We start from the raw sequence: 7,842 nt of genomic DNA, 5'->3' as shown, positions 1-7,842 counted from the left end.
AACGCTAAGACTCTGTGTGGATTACAGAGGTCTCAATCAACTGACAGTTAAGAATAAGTATCCTATTCCCAGAATTGATGAGCTTCTGGACATGCTAAGTGGAGCCAGCTCTTCACAAAGATAGATCTCAAATCAGGGTATTACCAGATCAAGATTAATGAGCAAGATATCCCGAAGACAGCCATCAATAGTCAATATGGGCACTATGAATTTACAGTCATGCTATTTGGATTGACAAATGCCCCAGCTACATTCAATCGCCTAATGCAGGACATTCTCAGAGAATACTTGGATGATTTTGTTCTTGTTTTCTTTGATGATATTCTGATTTACTCAAAGAATGCAGCTGACCATGAAGCTCATGTCCGAAAAGTTCTTGAGATTCTAAGGAAGCACCAACTCTTTGCAAAAAAGAGTAAATGCACTTTCTCTGTCGACCATGTTGAATACTTGGGCTTTCTGGTATTAAAAGATGGAATTTCTCTAGATTTCGCAAAAGTCCAAGCAGTCATAGATTGGCAACAGTGAAAGAAGCCAGAGGATTGTTGGGATTAACTGGTTGGTATATAATTTTTATACCTAAGTATGCTCTCATAGCTTCCCCCTTGACTAATCTTCTCAAGAAGAATATTCCGTTCCAATGGACTGCCAGGTGTGAGAGCGCTTTTGATAAGCCCATTTGATGTTCAAATTAGCAAGTTTATTATCTTTTAAATGTAAAAACCAGAAATTTTCAAGTGTAACCTCCTCTTCAATCCATGCACCCAAATTCAAGCACAAGTGCCAATTCTACAAGTGCAAGTAGACCAATTGGTGCACTCCGAAGCAATGTTTGTTTCACCAAAATCCCATGATTTTGTGCTCAATTGAGAAATTGAAGTAGTCTTTTATTCAATTATGCATAACCTCTTCAAACCAAGCGCCAAAATCAAGCACAAATCTTGCCAAATCGTGCACACACATAGCCAAATAGGCTAATTGGCATGCTTTGGACGACACGATGGCAATGTTCTTTTTTCCCAATTTTGACAATTTGAGAGCTAAAGGAGAGTTTTGGCTCTCTCTCTCTCTTGTTTGCAAAAAACCAGCAATTTTTATGCAATAAACCCCTTTGCTACATATATCAAATTAAAGCTCAAATTTTATCGATTCATGTGTAATCACATGTAAATAGAATAATTGGCATGCTACGGATGCACAATGGTGGGGTTTGTTTCATCAAAATTCCATGATTTTGTGCTCAATTGAGCAATTTGTTTTTCAATTTTCTTTAAAAAAGAGTGCAAATTTAAACAAAAACTAACAAAATTGATCAAACAAACTTGAAACTGCAAGGATGAAGAGTAACAAGTAGTGATTAGAAACATGAAATTGATGCAAAACACAACAAAAATACATGATTTTGGGATATTTTTGTTAATTGAATCATTCCTTTTCTCATTAGTGAAACCCACTTCAAACAAGCAAGTTATGTAAGATTGGTGCCCCGAAAATGGAACCATTTATGTTAGGCCTTTCGGTCACTCAATGGGATTCTTCTCTCATGCCTTAGGAAACCTAAACTCCAACCTAAACCCAATAATGGGAAATATGCAATGCATTAGTGAGGTAACTCTCACTTACCTCTATGTCATTTGCTTGAATCGGGGACTCCTCGTGGTAGGTATGTCAATGGAAGCACGCCAAAGTAGCCCAACAAAGCCGCCACCACCACACCTCAAGTGTAGCCACTCCTCTCTCTCACTTCCTCACTTCCTCCCTCACACACACACACTCATATAAGCATTCAAGACACGAGATAAGCAAGGTTTGAGAGAAGAATAGAGCACTATCTTCACTTGAGAGCATATAAGAATGAGGATTTAGAGTCACATTTTGACATTTATACTTGGCTCATAGTGTTCACACTCAGCCAGCCACAATGCTAAAAACGAGGTCCTAGTGCATCCAAGACTGCCTACATTAGTGCTACAAACACCTTGTCCTAGCTAGTAACTCTAACCTTATTATCCATGGCACGCCTTTCATATACAAGCAACGAATCGCACATGTAAAATAATCCATTACAAGAGAAATACGAATTCTCTAGTGCTTAGGCTAATGAATGTCAAAATATGTGGTGGTTGACCGCGGTGTCATAGAAGTCTTCGACATCACTTAAACAACTACTATACGGAGTATCATTGCATTAGCAGCACATGAAGGTTGGAATGTACATTAGTTGGATATCAAAATTGCTTTCTTAAATAAATGGAGATTCGTATTTATGTATCTCAACCTGATGGTTTTGTTCAAAAAGATCAAGGATCAAAAGTATGTAGATTGAAGAAAGCTTTATATGGTCTTAAGTAGGCTCCCAGAGCATGGTACGAAAAGATACATGCATACTTGGTTGCACATGGTTTTTTCAATAGCCCAACTGATAATATCCTCTATATTAAGAGGACTAACGATGTTTTATTATCCATTGTGTTATACATTGATGATATGCTACTCAGAAGCTCTAATGATGATCGTATTTCAGCTTTTATTAGGGCTGATTTAGAGAAATCTTTTGAGATGTTAGATCTTGGACCATTGCACTATTATTTGGCCATTTAGTTTTGACAGTGTAATGATGGCATTGTTATGCTACAAAGGAAATACATAGATGCATTTTTAAAGAGGTTCAATCTTGAAGACCATAAACCTGTGGCTACACCTATCTATGGAGTCGGGTTTACGACTAAGTCTTCAAAATGCAAGTGACCCTTTTGATGCTAGCTTGTATCAAGAAGCTGTTGGATGCCTTATCTTTTTATGTAACACTAGGCTTGATATTTAATATGTGGCCTTAATATTATGCATTGAAGATCAAGGGTATTGTGGAATCCCTTGTATCTATTAGCGTTTCAGTAGATGATGATAATAAGGTGGAAGTCTGTCTACGTGGTCTCGGGCCACAATACAAGGCGTTCAAAACGTCTATTCAAACTCAGGAAAACATTCCCAATTTCACAGATTTGGTGTCTATGTTGATTATAGAAGAGAAGAGCTTGGGTGAGGACCAACAGTCTTCACAAAACAAAAACAGTTCAGAACAACAGGCCTTCTACACAAGTTCAGGAAGAGGATGAGGTAGAGGAGGCCGTGGACACAGCCAAGGAGGTGGCCGAACAGGTAATCAGAATTATGGCCAGCATCAGAATTATGGCCAATAGCAGCAACAACAACAGTCCCAGAATTCACAACAACAACAACAACACGTGGTGGAGGAGGCCAATTCAAAGGCAGGGGGAGTCAAAGAGGTCGTGGAAATTGGCAAAGGTAGTATAATGATACACGTGGATGCTTTTATTGTGGTAAGCTTGGACATGTACAGGCGTGCAGGCAGATTGTTATAAGAAGCAGGCTGACATGCAAAATGAAAAATTACAGCAAAACAACTATGCATCCTCGAGCAGAAACAATGAGGATAATGAAAGGTTGTTTATTATATGCAGCATGTCGTTAATGCCATGTCTGAAAATGTTGAAGCAGCACATAAAGATGATGTATGGTACATTGATTTAGTTGCTTCGAACCACTTGACAAGTCATGGGGAGTGGTTCAAGGAGATGAAAAACCTTGAAAGACCAGGTTTTGTGGAAACAGGGGATGACACTGCTCATCCAATTGCCCATGTTGGAGATGTGCCATTGTCTATGCAGGATGGCAAAGTGAAGTACCTTGCAGATGTACTTCATGTTCCAAACATAACAAAGAATCTGGTTTCAGTTGGCCAGATGATTGAGCAGGGTTTGCAGGTTCGGTTTAACCCTGATGGTTGTTATGTTGAAGACTTTAAAGACAAGTGCAGGTTGGTTGTAAAGGACAACAGAGTGGGCAGAATGTTTACATTGAATGTAAACATCCCTGAAGTGAGTGCTGCGATGTTTGCAAATGGTTCAGGAATTGTTGCAGACACAGACATTTGGCATAAAAGAATTGGACATGTGAATGTGCAGAGAATTAAGTCTAGACTAAAGGAATTGTGACAGGGCTGCCAAAGTTTAAAGTTGAAGGTATGCAGAAAATATGTGAAGCATGCTAATTTGGAAAGCAAACAAAGCATGTATTTCCACGTAACAGATATGTGAGCAGAAATGCACTATAGGTTGTGCATTTAGATGTATGGGGTCCTACGAAGACCATGTCTATGGGAGGCTGCAGGTATTATGTGATATTTATTGATGAGGGCCACACAAGGAGAGTGTGGGTATACTTCATGAAGGAGAAGAGTGAGGTGTTCACTCATTTTCAGAATTTCATGGGAGGCTGTAGGTATTATGTGATATTTATTGATGAGGGGCACACAAGGAAAGTGTGGGTATACTTCATGAAGGAGAAGAGTGAGTTGTTCACTCATTTTCAGAATTTCATAGTTATGGTTGAAAAGCAAACAGGGAAATATGTAAAGTGCCTAAGATCAAACGGAGGGGGAGAGTACTTCTCCAATGAGTTCTCTGAATTTTTGAAGAAGAATGGTATTCGGAGACAGTTTACATGCAGATACACAACGCAGCAAAATGGAGTTGCTGAGCAGAAAAACAGGCACATTGCTAAGATTGCGCGAGCATTGATGGGAGAGAAGAATATGCCGCATAGCTATTGGGCTGAGGCTATTTCTACAGCAGTTTACATCATGAACAGGACTCCAACTGCAGCCATACATGATGTAACTCTAGAAGAGAGGTTTACTGGCAGAAAACCTGATTTATCTCATCTGAAAGTCTTTGGATGCATTGCATATGTGCATGTGCCAGATGAGCTGAGAACTAAGCTGGATCCAAAAGCTGAAAAATATGTGTTTATTGGGTATTCCCTTGAGCAAAAGGGATACAGGTGTTATAACCTTGCTACACGTGAGTTGAGGGTAAGCAGGATGTTGTTTTTGATGAGATGAGCAGCTGGTATGCTACTGAAAAAGAAGCTGTTGGGGCTGATGTGAGTGAAAATATGGTTGCACAGAATGCAAGTCAGCAATCACAGTCTTTGAGTGGACCAGGAGAGTCCTCATCTAGCGGTTTAGTTGATAGACCATGGAGTGGTAGGCTGCATCATAATACCAGTCCTGCAAATGTGATTAGTGCATCACATAAAGGCAAAGAGAAAGTGGTTGAGCCCCTTAGCATGCCTGACATTTCTGCAGGGCATTCTCATGTTGATGGAGAGTCTAGTGGCTCAGAGACGAACCTTGATGAGGATCTTGGGATACCATCAATGAGAACACCTGGTGTAAAGAAGGCTATGGAAGCTATGAATGCAAAGCTGCGAAGATCTAGGAGAGTGAAGAATCTTGTGTAGAGGTTTACCTATGATGGTTATGTAGCACATCACTATGCATACATGGCAAAAGTTGTGTAGGTTGTCGAGTCCACATGCATTGATGAGGCTGTTGGAAGTGTGTGTTGGGAGAAAGCTATGGATGAGGAGATGAATGTACTATATGGAAATGAATCTTGGGACTTAGTGCAATTGCCTGAAGGCAAGAAAGCCATTGGTGGATGCAAGTCATTAGGGCCAAAAACGACTCAAAAAGGGCTGTGTAAGGAAGTGATTAATTTGCTAATTAGCGGAGCCGTTGATGATCAAAACGACTCCAAATTTAGCGATTTTCCTAAATAAAAGCACATTCAAGTTATTTAAAGCACATTCAAGTACATACCTTTTAAAATTAAAAAAACAATTTCACGATTCTCGGAATAGTTAATGCCGACATGACCACGATTCTTATTTTTGAATTTTTGCCGCCCCTCTCTCACTGTTTCTTTGCCATTCTCTCCCTTTTTTTGTCACTCTCGGATATGGCTCTGTTCTTCACGAGCTTTCTCTACTAACTTTTTATGCTTATTCCATCTTTTATCAAACTTAATAAAGAGTATTAAGTTTCAATAAAGAGTATGCGACTACACGAAGTTCTTTTCAAAGGCCGTTGACAGATTTCAATGAAGTTTAACGACTTCGGAAGGGAAGTTTATATCCACCAGACCCTGAAACTGGAAGGTATCCTTTTTTTCATACTCCTCATGATTTGATGAGATTTGTTGGAGATGGGGTTAATGGCTTACTGGGTTATAGTTTAAGGCTTGCTTACTCTGCAGCAGCATAGCTAGCACAGCAAAGAAAGTAACCTGCTCTAGAGGCATTAAAGCCTGCAGCATAACCAAAAATCCTAAGGGCAGCAGCTCTCTCAAGAACCAATATCTTGTTAGCATTTATTTGAAGGGGTGTGTAACCAAGAAACCTTGACAATACCTTTAGTGCAAATAAAGGTAGCTCAGGCTCTTCAGAATATTGACTATGAAAGGCACAAAAGGTTGCCTTGTCCAACAAAGGAAGATAGTGCAAAAGAGAGGATGAATCTTTCTTAAAGGTTCCTTCTGTTGCCTTTCCTCGTGAACCTTTGGCTCTTCCAAGAAAATTATCACTGTCAAGAAGTTCAAGCTACAGAAAAAAAATAATTGATTAAAAAAAGCTTTAAAAGACAGAAAAAATATCAAGGGTCATTAATGAAACAACCTTCTGCAATTCATCATCTGCAACAACAACCTTCTCCTGTGCGAGGTTGAATAAACCAAATTTTTCCTTCTTTGCAACCTCTTCTTCTAAATCTCTCAGCTTGATATCTCTCCCAAAAGATTGAATACCAAGCTCCTGGAGCCTGTTTTCAAAATCCTCATCCTTCAAAGAAGGTGCTTCCTCCTCAACTCTCTTCATGCAAACAGCAAGTGCATCAGGAGCAGTAACAAAAGAATCATTTGAAGTCTGGAGATCAAGAGATAAAAACTCCTCCTTGGACTCTTCCTCTGTGTCAATAAAGTCCAAGGCAACCTCAGAAGCCTTAGCTATAGCTGCAATACACTAGTCCTCCCTTATATTGAGAAGAAATTGAATCTGATGAAGAGGGATGAAATCTTTGTCATTAATAAGAAAGGAGGGGAGGCTTGGTATAGTAAGGGAGGCCTCAGACACCTCCACATCTTCAATGGGTTCAGGGATGAGGGTGCTTGCTTTAAACTCTGCAACATCCAAACCTGCACTTTCTTTTTCCTCTGAAGCAAAATAATTTTTTTGCATCTCCAAGGTCTCAGATTTCTCTATGTTCAAAACAGTGGAGACATTCAAGTTTAATTCATCCTTGGATGGAACATCTTCACCTGGAACTTGAGCACTTTTCTCATCTTTGAGAAAAAGAAAGAAAAGAAAATCAATGTCCTTTGAAACAAGGTTGCAACTTTTAACATGGAGTTGACAGGATATGGATTCTGGGATTAGAACATTGGACTTCTTTGAAAACCTGCCAAACCTTCTTAAAACTTTATTTTTTTCAAGAGAATTTTGAGTGAAATCAGTGAGATGAATGTAATCTTTTCCTTCTAGAATCAAACACCGACCAAGAACTGCATCCTCAAATTCCTTTAATTCATCTGAAATAAACTCTCTAAGTTTATCCAAGATTTCACCAAGGACAAATTTGGGATTGAAAATTTTCAATGCCTCTGAGTAGACTTGCATGTGTCCACCAACCTCCAAAACGGCCTCCAGCAACCTTTCACTTGGGTCATCGAAAATTTGTTCTCTTCCCTCAAGATTAGTACTCATATCTTCGGTTCAATCTGCAAAAGAAATGGAATAGAAGCACCAAAACATAGTGGAAAACCTGCCTTAGAACCAATTCAACGTCTTAATTCAAGCCTCTAGGTTGTTTAGAGGTTCAAGAAGCACTTACCAATACGGCGCGATACAAGGGCTTTGGAACACCTCGGAGGGCCTCCTATCGCGTCGTGTTGGATAAGCTGAGGGAAAGAAGTGAAGCACCTG

The 7,842-nt window shown here is 39.5% G+C and overlaps 1 pseudogene; it reads right to left on the bottom strand.

The window, feature by feature from the left end:
- Positions 1 to 6,111: 6,111 nt before the first annotated feature.
- LOC147634351 (uncharacterized) lies at positions 6,112 to 7,623 on the bottom strand (annotated as a pseudogene).
- Positions 7,624 to 7,842: the final 219 nt, after the last annotated feature.

The sequence above is a fragment of the Cibotium barometz genome, chromosome 11 (genome assembly GCF_041138505.1).
Source record: "Cibotium barometz isolate CiBa-2024 chromosome 11, ASM4113850v1, whole genome shotgun sequence".
NCBI classification, from domain to species: Eukaryota; Viridiplantae; Streptophyta; class Polypodiopsida; order Cyatheales; family Cibotiaceae; genus Cibotium; species Cibotium barometz.
Note: the sequence above shows the minus strand (reverse complement) of the source record. Positions and strands in the feature narration are given on the sequence as shown.